The sequence below is a fragment of the Amblyomma mixtum genome, chromosome 2, assembly GCF_055824585.1.
Source record: "Amblyomma mixtum isolate Tamu chromosome 2, ASM5582458v1, whole genome shotgun sequence".
Lineage (NCBI taxonomy): Eukaryota > Metazoa > Arthropoda > Arachnida > Ixodida > Ixodidae > Amblyomma > Amblyomma mixtum.
Genome location: NC_143013.1, coordinates 221,654,620 through 221,677,131, shown reverse-complemented (window position 1 = coordinate 221,677,131; position 22,512 = coordinate 221,654,620). Strand labels below are relative to the sequence as shown.

The window sequence follows — 22,512 nt, the reverse complement described above, 5'->3', positions numbered from 1 at the left end:
AAAAGAACCCCTTTACCGCAAGGAATCCGCTAAGGAGGAGGCTGACAGGATAGAAAAAGAACGCCTTTACTGCAAGGAAGCCGCTAAGGAGGAGGCCGACAGGGTTGAAAAAGAACGCCTTTACCGCAAGGAAGCCGAGGAGGCTGACAGGATAGAAAAAGAACGCCTTCGTCTCAAGGAAGCCGATGAAAGGCAACTTGCTCTAAAGCGTTTGGAGTTGCAACAAATTTTAGAGGCGAAGCGCGCCGAGAGGAAACATATACTGTGAAACTGTCAGGTGGTCGTTGCACCCCGATGACTGCCTAATTATCCCAAAAAGGTTTTCCAGCTTATCTTGGCTTAATCTAGATGTTAACAGACACTTGAAACCCACAGTCAATGTCAGATAGGACAACAAGTCAAGTGTACTCTTGATGGTGACCCTGATGTGCTTTCCGTAAGAAAGCCACCTCCGGCTGGTTTCGCATGCTGCTCCCATTCCTGCAGATACTCAAGGAAGCCTTTCAGAAATTGCACGTTTGGACTGTCGGGCTGAAGTGTCTTCTTGCTTGTTCGCGACGTCATCGCACGAATCAGGCGATTCATTTCTTTTACAAAATCTACTGTTGGCTGCAAGGTCCTATATGAGGATTCAACCTGTTCTCTATAAATGAAAAGTCCTTTGATGAACTGGTCACTGAAGACCTGAAATGCGATGTCGGCCTTCATTTTCTCAAAGCGGTTGGGCTTAATGTGTGCATTTGTTATGCTTGGCATCACCTTTAGCGTAACATTTTCCCGATCTACTTCGAAGGCTGCTTGTACAATGCCACTGTGAACATGTCCAGCTGGTGTCATGTACCCTTTTGCAATGAACCCATTTCTCACATTCTTCAATAGGTGTGGAAAATCGGACAAAAAATAGAGTTGCCTCTTTGAATCCACTCGATGCTTCGTGCTGCTTCGAACATGGCTTGCGGAACCTTGTCAAAAAAAGAAAAAGTAATCATCGGTGCATTATCACAACTTTTAAACATAGGAAACTTTAGAGCTAAGCTAGCACCACACTGTGAGAATAATTCTGTAATTACGTGAAACTACAATCTATTCCAAACAGCCGCCACATGCTTTCTATTCCAGCTGACGCTGTTGCAGGTTACGGAATCCACGAACAGACCAGCTTATTCCGCAAGAAGTGTTTCGTGCCTATCTAATCTAGGATGACTCACTTAACTGAGGACTTCTTTTAGATGGGGATTATTGAACGTTTATTACAGTATGGGCTACATAGGTCTGATTAGGTGGAATACATGGCTGGGTCTGCTGCGTAGTTGTTCAAGTGGGGACGCCGTGGAATCCGAGTCATCTGCCCCTTGCCTATCAGAGGGTGAGGAGGACGGCGGCTGAAGGGTGCATTGTCGGTACAGCTGGCGCCATCCACCGGAGCGTCTTGTAACATCCTCCCTTTTTTGTAGCTTGCCGTCATCCAACCAGGTAATTGTGAAGTCGCTTTGGGAGCATTCTTGTTCTTTGAGGTCGTGCCGGCGTGCGAGTCACATTAGGGCGCTGCTGGGTTTCTTGCTGTTCAGTATCATTGGTTTGGTTGTCTCCCGTTTCAGCATTTCCTTCTTCGGACTCAAGCTCTCTCTTTTCTTGTTCCTTGTTGCTGGTTGCACTCTTCGGTGGGCTTCTTATAAACACGCGGTTCCTTCTCAGAACGCTGTCTCCCACGTTGACTTCATACGATCTGTTATCAACTCTTTTTGTCACGGTTCCTTTAGACCATGGTCCGCTTCTAATCGGTCGGACAGTCACACCTTGTTCTTCTTTCAGTGTTGGCAGGTCCTTGGCACGTTTGTCATGATAAAAGATTGTTCGTTGTCTTCTTGCCTTTCACGTTTATCGTTTCGGGTTGAAGCAGCTTTGCTGTGGTCGGCAGTGCCGTACTGGTGCGGCGACCCATGAGCAGTTGTGCCGGGCTGGTGTTTAATCTTTACAGGGGTGTATTTCGAAAATCTAGGAATGCCAATTGCGGTTCTGACTTGCTTTCTTCTGCTTTTTTCAATAGCATTTTTGCTGTTTTTATCGCTGATTCGGCCATTCCATTCGAACGTGGATAACCTGGACTTCACGTTTTGTGTTCGAAGTTCCAGCTTTTAGCAAACCTCTCAAACTTCTCGCTCGCAAACTGGGGTCCGTTGTTGCTCACCAGAATTCTTGGAATCCCGTATCTAGCAAAGTGAGCTTTCAGCTTGAGGATTACTTGGGTTGAAGTTGTCGTCTTCAGGTGATCTACTTCCCAAAAGTTGCTGAGATAGTCTACTGTAACGAGAAAGTTTTTCCCCTTATGCTCGAAGATGTCGCATCCAACTCGTTCCCACGAATTACTCGGTTCCGTATGAGGGATGAGTGTCTCTCGTTGTTGGGAATGCGCATGCTTCTGACACACTTCACACCTTGCGATGTAATCCTTCAGTTCTGTGTTCATCTTTGGCCAGAATACACACTCGCGAGCACGCCGAGGACAGCTCTCAATTCCCATGTGCGATGTGTGAAGTTTTTCTTTGATCTCACGGTGCAGAGACAATGGGGTGTGCAATCGTAATCCCTTGTAGATGAGGTCCTCCTCCACTGTGAGTTCATCTCTGAATGGGTAGTAGACGCGCATGTCTCGCGGCACTTGGTGCTTTTCTTGTGGCCATCCTGACAATATGATTGACTTTAGCTTTTGCAGCAAATAATCTTTCTCTGTCGCTTTGCGAATTTTTTCCAAGGTTTCCTTGCGCACTGGCAGGTAGTTCACAACGTTGATGCTTTCTAGTTCACTTTCACTGTCACGGTTGGGAAGGAATGCCCTCGACATCGTGTCAGCTAGTAGTTCTTTCCCTGGTCTGTGCTCGATGTTGATGTTATACCTTTGCGTTTGCAGTATCATACCTTGCAGTCGTCTTGGCACTTGATCGAGTCTTATTCATGATGGACGGAAGAGGTTTGTGATCCCTGATGATCGTTTTAGCTGTTCCGAAGGTGTACTAATGGAATTTCTGCAATGCAAATACGATCGCTAGCATTTCCTTCTCGATCTGGGCATAGCGACTTTCTGTCGGTGTTAGTGCTCTGCTGGCGAAAGATACAGGTTTTCCTTCTTGGATGAGAGCCGCTGCAAGTCCGAGGTCGCTGGCGTCACATTGCAATTCAAGAAATGCCTCGACCAACTGATGTCCAAGGCGTACAGCGGTTTTGCGTAGTGATCAATTGCCTGTCCAGATTCCTGCCCGGAATTTCACGAGAGTGTTGGTAACACTGAGGAAGTTAACAGTGAAAGACACACCGTGGCACTGGGGAGAAGAACAAGAACAAGCGTTCCAGAAGGCAAAGGATGCAGTGACAAGAGCTCCTATTCTAGCATACTTCGACATGCGAAAGCCAGTTGAAATTTTCTCTGGATCCACTTTCAGTCCTTCTTTTGTCAGCACGTGTCCCATGAAGACTTGTGCTCATGCGAAGTTGCGTCTTGTTCTTGTTCAGACAGTCTGTCCGCATCTCTCCATTAGGTTTTCGAGCTTTCTGTCGTGATCTTCAAGAGCCTCCTTTTCAGTTTCCCCAACTCCATAGATGAGGATGTCGTCTGCTATGCACAGAACTCCGTTTAGTCCTTCAAGTGCCATTTGCAGTCTCTCCTGAAATATTTCACTGCTGACCGCTAACCAAAATGGTAGGCGTAGCCATGGGCGTCCGGAGGGGGGGGCAAGGGGGGGCGGCTGCACCCCCCTGGAAAATCACTCACTCGAACCGTGAGTGATGGCCGCACGCCAGGGGCGGTGGTGCGCTCAGTCAAAAGGGTAAAAGCAGCCCCGCATGGTCACATCTGCGAAATGCCGCGTCCGGGCGTGCGTCGTTCCGCCGTTTTCAAACCACGCCATCGTTAGCTCTACTGAAGGGCGACCTGTTCCAGACATACAGCGGCACCGGCGAGCATGTGTTTCGAGCCGCCTTGAGATGGGTGTCTGTTTCTTTGATCTCTAGAGAGATAGCGACACGGAGGCAGACAGTGCACGGGGCATCTTCTTTTCGCCTATCGTTACGCCGGTCACCGATGAATTCTTAAGGAGGGAAGGTAAAATCAGCCGTGTCCACCCCCGCTTTGTCGGGCTGCTCAGGGGCAAGCGGGCGATGAGTTGGCGCCGCCGCCGCTCGCTGTCTCCTCCGATCCACGGGTAGCGCAGTTCGGTAGAAGCGCCGCTTTCAGAATCTCCGGCAAAGGGGATTAGCTGCTTTTGTTCACGGCGACGCAGTCTCCCGAGGCGCCCCCACACCAGCGTTCTTTGCGTCTTCTGCGAAAACCAGCGCCTTTGGTCAACGCAGCCCGATGGCGCCTGCCTGGCTCGCCTTTCACCTCTGGCTGGGCCTCAAATCACAACAGCGCCCATGTACTGTGCGTGTCAGTGCATGGTAAAGAGACCCAGGTGGTCGACATTACCCGCAACTCTGTACTACTCCATCCCTCATAGCCTGAGTCGTTTTGGGGCTCTGAACCCCATAAAAACACAAAAACAAATTTTCCGACTGGAGTGGCGAGTGTCCCTTCCCCTCGGAAGTTGCGCGGCGTTCCTTTCACCCCCAAAGTGCGCATTCGGGGATACTGCGGCAAGTAAGCCCTTGCACGTGTGCGCGCCTCTGTGTTTGTGCTTGGGTGTTTTTAGTGGCCGGTTGTCAGCGAAGCTGAGAACAACCAAGACAGCGGACGAGAAAACGACGAGCGGAGAGAAGTGTGTGTGCGGTTGCTCGACTGTGCGGATGCGCAAGCAAGATGGAGCGAGGTGTATGAAGCTGCGAGCGTGCATTTATCTTGTAAATAAGTTTTCGTTGTATATATAGTCATCTTTTGTTTTCAACGTACGCGTTCAACAGTTTTTCCAATCAATGTGTATGATGAGTGTGCACCGAGAGCGTGTAATGAAGCACAGAAGTGAATTTATCACACGTGTAATTACGCAATTCGCCCAGAAAAATCCGAGGCGCCTACAGTTGCTGTTCAAGGAAGACTGACTGAGTGACTGTAGTTGCGTGTTTGTGAACATATTGTGCTGTGTGCTGGTCATCAATCCGGGTGAGTCGAGAACCCGTATGCAGCAAGACTGAGCACTCTTCTCCACGAAGTGATATAGCATCTTTTTGCATTTTTATTAATTTTAGTTGTTTCTTCGTTGATAAACTCCAATGTACCTCTCCTAGCCGCGCTTTAATTTGCTGTTTGTAATTTTTCTTTCATGTGTGCATTTTGTTTAATTTTTATTTATATATAAATAAATAAATTTACTCCGCAAATAGCGCCTTTCTGCTACGAACATACCCCCCCCCCCCCCCCCCCCCCCCGGGGCACCAACGGGGCCCCCCCCTGCATAAAATTCTGCGGACGCCCTTGGGCGTAGCCATCGATATCGGCCGTTGGGCGTTTGAAACGTGGTCTTTAGACTTGACTCTTCATCGAGGCAGCATTGCCAGTACCCTTCTCGTAGGTCTAGTTTTGAAAAGATCTTGGCTTTTGCAAGCTCTGGCAAGACGTCGAGAATGGGCAATGTGTGGCGCTCTCGTTCTAACGCTTCATTTAGCGCTTGTGGGTCAATGCACACTCTGTCGCCATTTTTCTTCATCGTCACTACCATTCGGCTCACCCACTCGGTTGGCTCGGTGACACTTTTGATTACTCCTCTTCTCTCCATGCTTTGCAAGGTTTCTTCAAGCTGTTGGTTTTATGCTGACAGGCACTGTGCAGATTGTTATCACTTTCGGGACTGCATCCTGTTTTGTTACCAGATGTACTGTTCCCAGCAGCGTCCCTAGTGCTTCTCCAAAGATGTCTGGGAATTTTTCCACTATGCACTTTGTGAAGTCTTCCTCTGGAGCATTAACTGTAGCTACCAGATCATAATCGATTGTTATGAGACCCATGGTTTCTGCTGTCTTCCTTCCAATGATAGGTGTGAGCTCATTACCAACAACTACGAATTCCAGGACATGCTTCTTTCCATTTTTGGCAGTGACGCCAAGTTGGGCTTTGCTTTTGGAGCAAACTTTGCTTCCGTTCCATGTCCGCAGTGTCGTTGCGCTCGCTCTCAGCTGCTGTGGCTGGACGTATTTGGCTGTAATCACATCAACTGCCGCTCCACTTTCTACTTGAAACTTCACTTTGTTTCCTTTCACTTCCAAGAGCGTGTAGACTGAGCTGGGCTTTTCGCTGTTGACTGCCAAAATGTCCTCTTCGTCGCTATCGACCTCCAGACTAGCCACTGCCCTGCTGCCTTTGCACACTGCTGCGAAGTGGTTTGGCTTTTTGCACTTAGCGCGCACTTGTTTCCAAGCTGGGCAGGCTGTTCTTTTGCATTCATGGCTCCTTCCGGTGCTTGCATTTCGGAAGATTCGCCATCAACGGAGGTTTCCTTTCTTCTTTTAGACTTTTACTGGCATAGTTGCGACGGTTCTGCTTTTTCTCAGTGTGAACTTCGCTGTTGCTTGCAGCTGGTCCCTCTTTAAATGCTTTCATTTGATGTTTTGTAGCCTCATGAGCAAGACACACTTTGACAACTCTGTCGAGGGTTGGGTCATCGAGCTTTAGAATGTCCGCTCGCGCTCTCTCATCGTAAATTCCACAGACGATCAGGTCGCGGATCAGTTTGTCTCGTTCGTTCCCGAACCCGCAGTCGCGCGCTTTCAATTTCAGGTCGGTCAGAAAGTCATCGAACTGCTCTTCCTGTTGCTGAATTCGTGAGCGGAAGACGTATCGCGAGTACAGTTCGTTATGCTTCGGTAAGAAATGCGCGTCGAGAAGGCTTATCACATGCGTGTAGTCAAATCCTGGGTGTGGTCCTGCTCCTGTTGGTTTCCCGAAGTCCAAAGTGTTATAAATGTCAAGAAGCGTGGAGCCTCCGACGGTCAAAAGAAGTGCTACTTGCCGGTCGGACGGTGCTTTCGCTGTGTTGGTTGCTTTGAGGTACAGCGTGAAGCTCTGCTTGAAGGCTCTCCATTGTTCTGCTGCGTTGCCAATGGTTTCGAATTTCGCAGATGGCGGAATCTTCTCCATGTTGAGGCGTTGGCGGTTATCTTACACTCCTGACACCATGTTTCGCGCCTGTCTAATCTAGGATGACTCACTTAACTGAGGACTTCTTTTAGATGGGGATTATTGAACATTTATTACAGTATGGGCTACACAGGTCTGATTAGGTGGAATACATGGCTGGGTCTGCTGCGTAGTTGTTCAAGTGGGGAAGCCGCGGAATCCGAGTCGTCTGCCCCTTGCCTATAAGAGGGTGAGGAGGACGGCGGCCGGAGGGTGCGTTGCCGGTACAGCTGGCGCCATCCACTGGAGCGTCTTGTAACAAACAGTTGTTTCCAAAATGATCTTTGCCAATGTTGGCGCTTTCACATTGCTGTTTGCGGCAAACACCCCTAGGATTTGACTCCAGTTTCCTGCAGAAAGGCAGAAGTTATCTCTTAGATGCGCATTTTATACATAAGGTTGCGAAGCACCAAGAAAAAAAACAGCTTACCAGTAAATGGCATAAACAGCACAATCATGCCCTGCCGGCACATTCTTCTGGTCAGCAGGTGTATTATCTCCGAGGTCAACGAAGCCTTCAATATCGCCTTAATTCTAAAAGCACAGAAGGAACACGCTGTTTAACGCCCAGACAGCTCTCAGCACAGGTCAGAATATGTATCAGTGATGAGTATATCAACAACAAAAAAAGGAATACATGGTAAAGCTTATAAATGAGTATTTACAAAGCACTGCGGGACTTGAGGAATATCGTAATGATTAGCAGAACACAACATTTTTCTATATATGAACAAAGCGTTCCACGAATGCAATGAAGCTATACTCACCAGCTGATTTCACACTCAGGTGTTCCGATAGCTTTATTTCGTCAATGACAAGGCCCCGATGGCAACTGTAAACGTCCATGGTCTTCGTCTTTTCATTTAAGGCATTGAAGATCTTAGGACTGAGGCCAAAACCACCCCTGAAATGCTGCAGGTACTTTTGCAGACAAGCTCACCCTGGTAAGACCATAATAGCTTCTCTGCGGAGATGCACATATAAATTTGGACTACGCATCCTCATCAACATGCATTCTAGAATCCACTTTTCATCGTATCGGATGTCATTATGCGACTTTCGTCGCGCAGTGAGGAAACAACTCTTGACAGCCAGCTGCTGCTGTGAGGGAAGAGACTTAATTTTCTTATCAAATGCTTCTCTACTAAGAGCCTCATTTTGCTCTTTCATGTGAGCCACTTGCTTCTTTGCATTTTCCAACTTTTTCTTCGTTCTTGACAGATTTCGAGAAATGTTCTTGCATTACCTCTTTTCATCAGATTTCCCTGCCGCTTTGGCTTCGACATCTTTCTGTGCCGTTTATAGACAGGCAAGGGAAAACAACAATCCGGGACTCACTGTAAACGACATGCTGAACGACGCAGTGAACACACACGCACGGATACACGATTGCACGGATACACGATCGCACACAACGCTTGCACAGAACCCCGATACATTCCGAACGAAACTGCTAGGAGTACGGAACGGCTCGCATGTGCAAGGACCTACGCAGAACAACAAATGTTGTACCTCGCTGAACAGAAAAGACGTGCACAAGCGGGTTAAATCACGCATGTGTGGACCAACCGCTTGCTGCCTTCTGAAGAAAGAAAGGCGCGTCGTCTGCTGCGGCAGCACCCTCCCGACAAGTAGCACCCTCTGTCGCCATCGGTGGGCATTCATTGCAAACGGCGCCAGCCTCTCCCATAGCGCAGCGCGGGTGGTCGTCTTGGCCGACGCGGCGCACGCGCTACGTCGGAGTATATTGTCGCCTTAAGCGCGCGCTTCGCGAAGAGAAGTGCGCAGAACAGAAGTGCGCAGAACAGACATCGTGCATTATTTGCAGCTGCTCATGCGCTGTTGGTCCTTTTTGTGTGGGCACGCTGCCCAACTCAACCCATATCGAGAAAACAATACTCCACTTCAGAGTCAAACCGAGTCGTTCTCTCTCTCTTTCTACAGCTTTACAATCACAACGGAATTGAAGAACTCATACCTGTATTTTACATGCAGGTTCTCTATCTTCGAATGAACCTGTGCTCGTGTCTTCAAGATGCCATGATTGGCCACTCTAGCTATTATGGCTGCGCATACTTTGCCGTTTCTTTTATGGCCCCGCAAGTCGTCCATGTTCTCTTCCCAGAGTTTTACTGATACCTCAGTATCGTCGTCCGTCCAGTTGGCATGGTCACTTCCCGCCATGGTGCTGAAGCTTTGCTCACTTCGACGAACACATGGAGGAACACATGGACAAACAGGACGCTACTCGCGTTCGCATACGAAAGCGACCAACTTGTTGACTACACTTGGTGCTTCGCATTCATGGTTGCTAACTTTTAAAATGATTGCCTTAAATTTAGAAAGCCTTTTCTAATGAAGCGTGAATTTTTTATGACTTGCATGCTTATTACTTGAAAAGCTACTTATTTTGCCTACATGTTACACATTACATGTTACGTTATACATTTTTTGTTAATTGATAAAAGTGCGTGTTGTTTAAAATAATTTTGCTGATATGCGGGTGCACTGGGAACATAGCTACGCAGGAGAGCGACGAGAGTATACATTCGATAGTCGAATGAGCTGTGCGGAACTCAGTAGGTCGTTAATGGCAGTAAGGCTAATGCCATTAAGTTTTTGCGTGTGGCGTCGTGCGAATGGCATTAAAACTTAAGGCACTAGACTGCCCGTGTGGCACGACACAAGACATTTACGAGCGCTAGGCATTCAATAGCTGTCTTGAATTCGGCATCTGTGTATTGAAAGTTTATAGCAGCATGATAAAGAATGTCTAACCAAAAGGCACAGCACACACATTTTAAGAATTGTGCTTACTCTGTATATTCATGGGACCTGTTAACTAGCACTGTTAATCACAATATACCTTGAATATTCTAGCATCTTGAGCGCATTTGGCAAGGGTCGACAATTACACTGACATAGTTTACTTGCATCATTTTTTTCTCTCTAGATTCTTTTCAGAAGCTTCATCGCACAAGCAGCGAGCCTCTATGGAAGCGATACATGACTTTTAATGTTCACCACCTTCATCACCTGGCACACGCAGTTCAGAACTTTGGACCACTATGGGCACACTCTGCTTATATATTTGGAAGTGGGAATGGGAAATTTATTAAACTCATTAATGCAGCTAAAGGTGTGCCAGGGCAAATAATTGAAAAAGTAGTCATGCTGCAGGAGCTGCATATTTTACTATCAGAATCGCCTGTGTCTCCTAAAGTACAAACCATGTGCTCGACATTCCTTCACCATCAGAAAACAAAGAATGCACAGTGTGTTGAAACTGCTTCAATGCTTGGTTTTCCGAATGCTGCGTCTCCCCTCTCTCATCAAGAGGTGTCCAGCTTGCAGTCCTGTTTTGGCCATGCACCATCTGTGCAAGAGCACTTACAGTTTGCCCATTATTGCGTTTCGAAATATTCTCAGCTTCGAGACAGTGGTTTTCAGGTGGACATTTGCTTGTCCTCCGGCTGCTTTCACAGGTTCGCGGTGCTCTTACGTTTCAAATTCCTCTGTGCATAGAGACCGCGGCGTTGAAATGGCCGTCCGCTGCCTAGGAAGGTTCATCACGGCCATCCACTTGGGCCATAGCGGCATGGTATCGTACATCGGCGGCAACGGCGGTGCTCTGTGGGATTCACGGCGGATTCGGCAGAGGTTGTTTACAGCGAGGAACGGCGTCTGTATACTCGCGGTTGTGAAGAGACTGCTCCTCTTGCCCTGTGTGGAACCCTATGCGTGAGTGAAGCTGCGGCATTCCGTTCCCACGGAGAGCTGTGCAGTGCAGGGGTCTGACCTTCACCACCACTTGGGTCTCCTTCCGAGCTCGTCATCATTGCTGCCAGAATATCCTGGTCCGCATTTTGTCAGAAGTGGCGAGATTGTGTCAGAGGTGTCCGTGGGCGGTTCCCGAGGACTGGACACGTGACCCAAACGACAGTGATTGGTCTTTTTTAATTGAACTAAATTTCCCAAGCAGGGACCTAGGGACAGGGGACCCCTTTAAAAAGGAGCCGCAGTGCTGGTTTTTTTTTACGACCGAAATTTCTTTAATCACCATGTAAATAAATCTGTTAAGTTTATCTATTCGCAAGTTCCATAGACGCTGCCGCCACTGCGCGGCGGACGAGCGAAACAGTCTAGTGGTGGTGGCTACCGGCAGCGGGAGGCAGCTCGCAGCAGCGTGTCCATTTTAACCACACTGTTTGTGCTTCGCTTGGGATGGACAGAAAGTCTGGAAGCAAGCGAATGTGCAGTGTGCCACAGTGCACAAATAGAGCTGGTAGTGATTAGTCTGCACTAATTTCTTAGTGACAAAATTCAAAAATGAATGGGTTGTAAAACTCCGGATCAGAAAGGCTGTGACGCGGGAAATGAAAGTGTGCAGCATGCATTTCGTCGATGGCGATTTCTTCTGGAGCCGTACAGGTAATATACTTTTTTGTTAATGTCTTCCGTCTGATGCGAATATGTCTGCCTGCGAGATTCGATTTTTTTGCGAGTCGTGCACGTGCGGTTTCTCACATACAACGTGCCGGCAAGCGTGCAATGTTTGTGCGGAAACGATCCAGCCGAACTGTGTGTGCACGCTACTGACAGCGCATAACTATTTCTGCTTATTGCTTGAAACAGGTGATACAACAGGCAATTCTGGCGGCAGCCGACTCACCGGGGTGACAGCTGCCTCCGATTAGGACCTTATTACTTCAGGGCAATTTATCGATTTGTTTTTTTTTCATGGCTTGTAATTGCCCTACACTTTATAGTACTCTAGTGGCTAGTTCGAAAGTGATGATTGTTCGAGTTCGGGTTCTGTGTAGAGCACCTGGCTTTTATTTTGGACTTGCAGCTGCTCAGTGTGGCATGAGAATAATTTCTGTATCACTTTCGTCACTTTTCTCGGCTATGAGGAAATTCGGAGTTCCTTCACTTATTTTGGCGCAACAGAAAGCACAAGTAGTGACACGGAAAGACCAATGGGAGACCTTACTACTGAGCTCCGACCCGGAGACTCAGCTACAACTCGTCCGACTGGCGGAAGCCGCCGCCGCGAGTCAAGACCTTTCGGTCGTCGTCTAGGTGGGTAGCCCTCTGGCTACCCTCTGTCTGTTAGACATTAAAAGTTTTTCTATCCTTTCCTATCGACAGTTTTTGATGCATTTTGTGTAATGTAACAGAATCAGTTTTTGCTCTCAATCATGTGCTTCACGAGAATACGGTCTTCTGAAGATGGAACACCATCTTGAATGCTGACGCGCCTGTTTTCATCTCTGTCACGATAACAAAGTGAAGCGTTGAACGAAAATATTCAAACAATAGGAAAATCTTCGCCACGAGCGCGCTCTTTGTCACGTCTATATAATTAGCACACTCGATTCATTGCAATCTACAAATGTTATTGAGAGAATGCGCGCACCATAGGCGTGGACATCGCTAGGTATATTTTTAAGTCTTGTAGGCGATACATGATAAACATGGCTGGCACTTACCACTGTACGCGAAGCACACAACTGTAACATGCATACGCATATATTGAAATGACTGCATAATAGGAAGAGCGATCTGCACTTTCTTCGAACATTTTGAGTTTTCTCTGCAACACATAGTCCCTCTTAGAGTGCCTTCTTTTTGTTCTTGTTCAGGCAATTGACAACTCGCACCTACGACGCTTATTATTACGAAAACAAAGCTAAAAAAATTGATGGACATACCTTGAGAGAGCGGTCAGAGGCGTAAGTAAATTGCAGCTCGTGCGGCTTTTCCTTAACATGGGAAGTCGGCACGCACAGACCTTGTAGGGCTATCGTCTGTGCCATGCAACTTTGTACACCGCAGCATATTAAAGGGCCAGCGTTGAGCACTTCTTCACCTTCGATTAGGCACCTAATTCTTTTTTCGCGTGATCCTATGTGTTCCACGGTATCCCTTAACGTTAGGGCCTTTGAGAACGGCAGAGGCATTTTCTGCAGATGCCTTTCCTCGACGGCAAGCAACTGCGAAAAAGCATGTACGCATCCGGTCTCGACTAGCTTGACCACCACTAAGGCAGCCATATTGTATGGCTCGTCGCGCCCTGTGTAGGTCGCGGAACTTGTGAATTCCTCAACCCGTCTCTGCATCGGTGTCAACCGCAATGCCCGAGTGCCTGCAGCCCAACTTGTGACCTGGTTCTTCACTACCCATTGAGTCCGCTATTGAGGCAGACACAATGCAACACCTAGTTGGCAGCATCGGGATGGACTCCGCTGGAATCATGGCTGCAAAGTTTGGTGAGTGCTGGGATTTTCTTCACTGAGGTTTTACCAGGCTTTGCACTGAATTAGCTTACAAAAGGTGGTGTAAATTGTGGCTATCTGACCTTTTGTTTCAAAGTAAGTGATGATAGTTATTTGTGCAGTAAAAGTTTTGCTGCACTAAGGGCAGCCATGAATCTGAAAGCATTGAAAAAGCCGCTTTTGCTGGAGTTGGCCAAAAATTTGGCTTTGGGTGTTCAGGACCAAACAAGAAAGCCAGTCATCATCGCGGCTATCGAGGCACTTGAGGCAGACGACAACAAGCTTTCGGAATGTCTGGATATGATTGCCGAAAGAGAGAAAGCAGAGTGGGAAGCAGAAGAGAGAAATGATAAACACATGGTTGAAGAGAATAAGCGCTTAGAGAAGGTGCTTGAGCTGAAGCGTCTTGAACTGGAGGTGCTAAAGGCTCGAAACGAAAGTTATGAGAGCGTAGCATCTAGCGTAGGAGAGTTCAAGTCAATCAGAATGAAAGACCTCATGCAACCTTATAGGAAAGGAGAGGACATAGGTCTGTTTTTGGTAAACTTCGAGCGCACATGTGAGAAGGCAGGGTTTACCAGGGCAACATGGCCACAGTGTTTTCTGACCCTATTGCCGTGTGAGGCTGCCGATGCGATTGCCCGCTTGAGTAAAGAAGATGCAGACAACGATGACAAAGTAAAGTCTAGTAGTCTACTGAAAAAGTACAGAATGTCAGTGGAAGCGTTGTGACGAAAATTTGGCAATGCCGAGAAGCAGAGGGATGAGTCATACCCAGACTTCGTGTACCAGCTAATGGTGAAATGGTGAAAAAGGCTAAGGCATATGATGAAAGTGAGCAAATGAGGGAATGCTTCGGCCTCGAGCAGTTTTATCGTCGGTTGCCTGAAGACATAAGGCACTGTGTGCAAGACAGGCTAGACATTACGACTGTCTCGAAGGCAGTCGAGCTGGCAGAAGAGTTCGTCTCACGCCGTGCACTAGACAGAAAGGAAAGCCCCAAGAAAGAATACCAGAATAGGAAGGCATGCATCTAGGTAGAAAGGGCAGCTTTTCAAAGAGAAGGAGCATGCACGGAGTGTAGAATCTTCAGAATAATGGGCGGGGGTAAAAGAGGAAGCCCCTGAAGCATTAGAGCACCAAAAGAAAGCGTTTGAAAAGAGACGGGCCTCGGTATGCTACAGGTTCCAAAAGCCGCAAAGCTGTTTGCTTGTCAGTAGACAGCAACGATGAAAATTTGAAGCTTCTAGAGCCCTACATCTGTGATCTTGTAGGGAATGAAAAGCCGTGTCGTGTGCTGCGAGATTCGGCAGCTACAATGGACATAGTCCGCCCATCCTATGTAGAGCCAGGGCAATTCACCGGGAAGTGCGCCTGGATTAATCAGGCGGTGGAAGCCAACAGTGTATGCCTTCCTATCACTAACATATGCATTAAAGGCCTCTTTGGTGTACTTCATACGAAGCCTGCCGTGTCAGCCAGTCTGCCGATGCAGTACCCCTATCTATTTTCAAAGAAATCAGACCAGCTGCTGCGGTAGAAGGGCCTTGCGTTCGGGGAATGGACTGTCTGCACGCTAACTTGCTCGAAAGCACGAAAAATTGCCGCTAAGGCCATGCCACTGGAGGTCTCAAGTAGTGTTTCCAGCTACTATCAGCTCTATATCCCACATTATTCAGAGCTTGCTAGTCCTCTCACTGATGCTGTCAGAAGAATACAACCGCAGATCCTCCACTGGGACGAAAAAAAGGAAAAGGCTTTCTTGGCCTTGAAAAGTACGCTAATGAGTCAGCCTGTGATGCAGGCACCTGATTACTCGAAGCCATTTGTGGTACAGTGCGACGGCAGTGACTGCGGCATGGGTATGGTATTGTGACAAAGAGCCAAGACAGAGGAAGAGCATCCGGTGCTCTATGCTAGCCGTAAGCTGACGTTACGAGAAGAAGCGTATAGCGCTTTGGAGAAGGAACACGCCTGTCTTGTGTGGGCAGTGCGGAAACTTGCATGCTACCTTGTTGACTCGAGGTTCATCATTGGAACGAATCATTGTCCTCTCACGTGGTTGCAGACTATGTTGTCTAAAAACGGCCGCCTGCTCCGCTGGAGCCTGGCACTAAAGCAATACTCTTTTGAAGTTTGCTACAAAAGGGGTAAACTGAACGGCAGTGCTTATGGCTTAAGTCGTTGCTTGTAGTGTGAATGATCGTCTTGCAGATTCTGGCTTCAGTATTTTTTTTCCTGACTTAGGTTTACTGTCTTACCTGACTGCCTGAACTTTTGTGTGTATGTTTGGAGAATGCTCAGGTTGCTCCAAATGCTGCCGTAATTGTGCAAGGATTAAAGCCGTTCTGTTTGAAAAGGAGCCTGGTGAATCTCAGGGACAGTCCTGGCGCTTGCCTCCTTTGCAGTTGTGGTTTTGTTGTTCAAACTGATGCTGTCTGCCTAGAGAGTAGACTGTCCTGCAGACAGCAAGAAGCCGTCCTTTTGAGAAGAAACGAGGAGCTTTAGAGACTACCTGAAGAAACAGATTACCTGCAACAGTGAAGCACATGGTTAACGATATCCGCCCCAACTATCCCTCTGAACAATGGTTGTTGACCTTTGTCCATCGGGATCTCTGGCGCCGCCGGAGAAGCTGTTACGTTTCAAAATATTCTCAGCTTCGAGAGAGTGGTTTTGAGATGGACGTTTGTTTGTCTTCGAAAATTCCTCCGGATACTCTCACAGATTCGCAGTGCTCTTACGTTTCAAGTTCCTGTGTGGAAGAGACCGCGGCATTTAAACGGCCGTTCGCTACCTGGGAAGGTTCATCACAGCCATCCACTTGGGCCACAGCGGCATGGTATCGTGCATCGGCGGCGACGGTGGTGCTCTGTGTGATTCACGGCAGATGCGGCAGAGGTTTCTTACAGCGAGGAGCATCTGTATACTCACGGTTCTGAAGAGACTGCTCCTCTCGCCCTGTGTGGAACCCTATGCGCGAGTGAAGCTTCCTCATTCCGTTCCCACAGAGAGCTGTGCAGTGCAGGTGCCTGACGTTCACCACCACTTGGATCTCTTTCCGAGCTCGTCATCATTGCTGCAAGAATAGCCTGGACAGCATTTTGCCGGAAGTGGCAAGATTGTGTTGGAGACGTCCGTGGGCAGTTCCCGAAGACTTGACACGTGACCCAAACGACAGTGATTGGTTGTTTTTAATTGAACTAAATTCCCCAACCAGGGACCCCTTAAAAAGGAGCTGCAGTGCTCGTTCTTTTACGATTGAAATGTCTTTGATCACCATGTAAATAATCTCTGCTAAGTTTTTCTCTATTCCTCGACCCGTCTCTGCATCGGCGTCAACCACGATGCCCGAGTGCCTGCAGCCCGACTTCTGACTTGGTTCTTCACTTCCTGTTGAGTCCGCTATTGGAGCAGACACAACGCAACACCATCTTGGAACAATATTCCACAGTGAGAAGTACCGGGCAGGGAAAAAAATTCGCTGCGGCTTAGCTTGGTTAAGCCCGGTAATTGCGAAAGCAATATCCGTACCTACACCATGGTACAGCTGGTAGTGTAGCTGGTGGTGGTGCTTGTGGTTAGACTTGGGGTGGTGCATCGGTTATACAATCCACTGCAATCCAATCCCATCCAATCAAATCCAAACCAATCCAATGCAATTCAATCCAATCAAGTCCAATGTAATATAATCCAAATCAATCCACTCCAATCCAATGCGATCCAATCCAAGCCAATGCAATCCAATGTAATGTAATCTAATCTGATCCGTGGTCCGTCGTCTTAAGCTTCCCACTCTTTGAGGGAAGAGGGACACGACACCAATGTGCTGGAGTATTCATACAAATCACACATCGTGAAAAATTTGCAGCCAATAAGAATTTCCTGACCTGTGTTCCGTGATTTTTTTTGAGAGCATCTAAAGAGCTATCTGATAGGGGACATGTGTTGTTTGGGGATGCGACAGACAGGATGAAACCTGCTTTTGCAACAAGCTTTCGGTACTTCTGACCCTCAAAGCCTTGTGGTAAAGGGCCATCACTGTGGCAATAAAACTACTGCTGCTTTGGCTGACGCCTCGTGTTCAGAGCAGAGCAAAGCTATTTCTTCATTAACCCTCCTTTACGCTTGTTCAAGTGCTTTGCTGGGCCTACGCTGCAGTTCCTTCAGCTTTGCATAAAATTCTCAAATGAGAAGCCACTCCATCTGTCCAGATGCCTTAAATTCCTCACATTCTCAGCCAGATGCATCAGTCCATGAACGTTGTGAGACATGAAATGCTCACCATACAAGTCTTTGTCAGCACTTTTAAAAGTGTTCAAGCAGTCATTCCTCATAGTCTCCAAGCTCTACGCACAAACATGCGGAAGCCAGAAGTGTTACTAGACAATGCAGAACCATGATATTTGCACACAAGTGCTAATATCTAGCAAATCATAAAAAATCGCATGCCTAGTGTTCAGTAACATGAGGTGAAATTGTGTTGCATGCCATCGGTCTATCTCACTTTAAGGCATCGGTCAATGGTTAAACCCGCATGAAATGTCGGGTACCAAGTTTTGATATTTATCCGTGATTTCTTTCACTTGAGTTGCCTGTCGGCAAGACAGTGGTCCTTGTAACCACAACCTTAGTAGTTTGTGTACCACGCCTGCGCACGCTAGGTTCATCTAATACAATGGAACTTGTTTAACCAGATCAAATGGTAGGTCTTCAACTCCTCTTCTAACAGTCTGGTGATCTTCATCGGTGTAGTTTGCTTTCATTCGCTCTCCCTGCAGGTGCATCTGATGCGTGCATATCTTGGTAAGTCGCGACACTATGGGCGAGGACATCCCTGCAGGGGAGATGATGGTGATCAGTGCATCACTACAAAACCGAGCACGCACACTTAGGCATGTGTGGCTCAGCAGTGTCCAGGGAAAAGGGAATCCGGGTATTTGAGCTTTAAGCCTCCTCGGTGGAGGCAACACACCACTTTGGCGCCAGCTTTCTGTAGACGGCACCTCCGGCCTGACCCGACCGGGAGAAATCGGCAGTCTCCTTTTCCTCTCTTTCCCTTCATCTTTCGCTTTCCTATTTTTTCGCAACTTTCCTATCTCGTACTCCCCTCTTGCTTTTCCCTTATTTTCCTGGCGGCGAGGGTTAACCTTGTGTTGCCAACTGCCCTGAGTTGCGTCATATTGGGTTATAGTTAGTGAACAGCTGGCTTGGGCAGGGCTTGTTTGCAAGTTCCTGTCTTGTCCCCTTTTTGGGCTCCATTGAGGGGGCTGACACCATGACAGAACATATACATGTCATGGCTCCTGTCCCTTTCCAAACATGATTGCACTCTAGAAAGAGTGCGGAACGATGCAGCAGATTTTTTCCCAAAAAAGAAATCAACGTTCTCAAAGTTCCATGTAATCCAGAGTCAATCGAAGAAAAACAAGCCAGAATAATATCCCCATTCCTTGTGTCCAAAGGTTAACAGATGCCTTGGGCTCTGGCTATAAGGTATCAAAAATGGCCAGTGGCGACCTACTGCTTGAACTGCGCAACAGCATTGAGTGCTCGTAACTCTCAAACATTGCATCTATAGGGGACATCTCTGTCTCCGTGACCCTCCACTGATCTCTCAACACAGTCCGAGGCGTAATCTTTGAAATTGACTTTGTCCGCTTAACTGAAACCGAAGTGCTCCAAGGGCTCACCGAGAGAGATGAAAACCTTTATTATTAACAAAGAAGCAAGAGAGAGGAAAAAGTATAGATCCGTATGGAATCCTTAGTTCAGCATCCCAATGGCCACCGTTGTGGCTCTAGCTTGGGACACTAGTGTGCGCTGCATCTCCAGTTCTGAGCTGAGCAGAGTGGTCTCCCACTGTTCCTCGGAGTGTTGTATATCTAAATTTTGGGGGTTTGTTGCCAAAGCATCCCCGTGTTACGTGGTATGTGGTGGGAGTCTCACCACACCAAGGGCAAACCCCGTCATATTGGTCCAGAAAGATATGAAATTTATGTAGGTTTGGGAAAGTGTTGGTCTGTGGTGTGCACCAATCCCTGGCCTCCTCCGCGTTTAGCTTGCGGTGCGGGGGAGGGTAGACTTGTCTCTGCGTTCGTAGGATGTGTAGTCTTTCCCCGTATGTAGGGGGGAAAGAAGAGAGGTTAGCTGCTCGGTTTATGTACCCTCGAGCAAGGCTGTATGTGGCAAGGCTGTATGTACCCTGTATTATGCACTGCTCTATGTTTTAGTTCACCATTTATATTGCACAAACTTGAGTAAACATCACTTGGAAATAGAGCACTGCACGGGCCTCAATCTGAGGCCCGAGCCCGGCCCGGCCCGTGAATCCCGGAGTGAAGCCCAGCCCGGGCCTGGCCCGGCCCGTTTCACAGTAACGCATGAGGTATACTGCTCACTCTGAGCAAGTAGACTACTACTAGACCGATAAGAAACTGGCCGACAAAGGTTCTGAAACCACAGTTTGGCTTGCAGAAAGTTGGTTCTTTTTAACCCAGAAGGAAGTGATTAAGAGTAGTGCTCGCCAGTCCCGTCTTTTGGACAGATATCTCATGTAGGTGCGCAAAGATAAACTCGGAAGTTCCGAGAGCCAAATAAAAAGGGCTGCATACGCGCGTAATAGACTACTTTGCATTCCACCATGATTTTAATCAGTTATATTTTGCCGCCCGCAAAGTATAAACATTAAAGCTGCCTAGCAAGCAGTGGGAATATATTTTTTTAGTGAACGCGATCTCACAGGTAGAACTCATAGCCGAACTGGTCGCCTATCAGCAGAAACGAAAAGCTAAAAGGCTTGAGTATTTCACGGTGTTTGTTTATTTATTTTTTTATTTATTTTAAGATACCCCTAAAGGCCCTCTTCACGAGGATATTATATAGGGGGTATTACACAAGCGTCCTAAACTAATGTGTTCTTCCCGAATGCATTTCTATTAGTGTATAAGTATGTTTCGGGATGACGAACGATCAATGGCCAATTAAGGCCGGTTGAATTTTACTCTTACTGCACCGCGGCGTGGAAATAAGGAAATAAATAAGTCAATGAATAAAGCTTAGTTTTTTTCTCAGCGCGTACTAGAACTCATAGCTCATCCGTGTCGCTGTTTCAATGCCGCAGTTGTGTATTTCACTCTGCAATAGCGAATGAAAAGTCGGACACCAGCTGTTTCTGTACGGACCCAAGCCCGGCGCGGGCCCGCAGCTTTAAGCCCGAGCCCGGCCCGGGCAACTTCAGGCCCGGGCCCGGCCCAGGCCCGGCAAAACAAATCATGTCCCGGCCCGGCCCGCGGGCCGGGCCGGGCCCGGGCTTTCGGGCTGGCCCGAGCCCGTGCAGTGCACTACTTGGAAATACAAAAGTTGCATTTTTCTTCTTGAAGCAAGAAGGGAAATCTTTGTATTAAATTAACATTGGTTTTGTTTGTTCGAGAGAAATGTTGCAAGGTAAAAAAATGGGGCATATTTGCCACAAATGCCAGAAAATACCAAATCCCAAAGATATTCTTTTGGTTGCTAATTTATTTTGTGTTTCAGCAATAGTAATGTAATAGCCTGACCTCATGCCAGTGTTATTTTCGGCGACATTGTTAAGATTTCCTTTCGCTGTCTAAATAGGAGTGCGAGGTCTTCAGGCGATGGGCTTGGAGCTCCTGGCCCGCCACGAGGACTACGAATTTAGTCTCAGGAAAGAAGAACTGGAACTAGGAAGACAGCGGCTGGCCCTGGAACAACGAAAAGTTGCCCTGGAAGAAGATAGGCACTGCCTTGTGCAATCCCGGGCAGAGGAGCGTGACTATCTGCTTGCCCGGCTAGACAGGCTTGAGAAGCTTCTCTAGAAACAGACTACATCAAACAATTAAACAATAAATACGAAAAATGAATCGGTGGTTATGCTCGTTTCTTTTGTAGCTGTGAGCAGAAATGAGGGTGAGCCATCACTCACAGGAAGTCTCATTTACTCCTTAGTGTCAGTGATGTACGGACACGTAGTATAAGTGCACACTTAAGCCAATGTAATGCCTAAAGTGCTGTTTTTACGTTCTCAGTTTCAATGCAACTTCATTTTCCAGAAGATGTGCTCAGAGCTATATTGTCACAGTATAACATGTTGGCGAAGGTTACACCAGGTTGCTAGGAAACAAAAAGTAGACCTCTGACAGAGTAAGTGTTGTCTTATTCCAAGAGTTGTATCTGGAATCAGCACAAATTCCAAGTACAGTGAAAAGTGAAATGAAACGAGCAGAATAGGAAGCAGAATTTGTGAACTTCCTTTTTTACTGTCCTTGAAAAAGGATGTGCTCTTAATACTGCAAATATTTTCACATAACTAAGGGATAATGACAACTCCTAACTGAAAACCCTCCCAAAATTTAGATGCAAGTCTTAAGTTTCTCCCATGCCTACGTAATGCACTCAGTTTGGTGACAGAAACCACACCTGAACAGAAACTCGAGCCATTCAAGATTAACATCAAGTGGGGGTTCCCTTGCCTTGAACAGCCCGAAAACAAATGAGCAATAGTGTAAGGAATTTTTATATCAATTTTGCCAAGTTTTCCTTCTTGCTGGAAGCGCTTTTGACTGTGAGGAAGCTGTGTGTTGTATGCTTGGAAGATGCACCTATATCGAGTGTGGCACAGGTCAAACCTATGTCTTACACCTTAAAACATTGAAACTTTGGTGTTAAGAGAACGGTGAAGATGCACCTATATCGAGTGTGGCACAGGTCAAACCTATGTCTTACACCTTAAAACATTGAAACTTTGGTGTTAAGAGAACGGTGTTTAGAGAACGCAGAGATAGATTACAAGTGAGTTTAGAGTGGACAAGATTGGCACATTAAATCACCGAAAAAAGTCATTAGTCGGATTTATAATATTCGTTGAAAAAAAAGGAAGTTGTCCTGTGAAATAAACACTGAAAAAAAGTAAGAATCTTTGTAACATAAAAATTTATGTCCAAACCCTATGCACAAGCATCCACACAGCACTTTGAAAAAGAGTCTACATGCCCTGTCAAAAGTATACAGCCCATGGAGTGGTGTACACATGCATGTATGCAGGTTTTTTGTTTTTGGTGTGTTTACAGTTCCCTGTTATACATGCATCCTTTAGTTGGAGAAGGCGAGTACATT

The 22,512-nt window shown here is 47.2% G+C and overlaps 2 long non-coding RNA genes across 3 annotated transcripts in view; both read left to right on the top strand.

The window, feature by feature from the left end:
- The window catches only part of LOC149362685 (uncharacterized), a 170,075-nt gene that overhangs the window by 78,193 nt on the left and 69,370 nt on the right, over positions 1–22,512 (top strand). The window lies entirely within an intron of this gene.
- LOC149362689 (uncharacterized) lies at positions 5,429–21,875 on the top strand. Its single transcript, XR_016289039.1, has 2 exons — positions 5,429–13,371; positions 20,995–21,875. It is a non-coding gene; the product is annotated as an uncharacterized LOC149362689 (long non-coding RNA).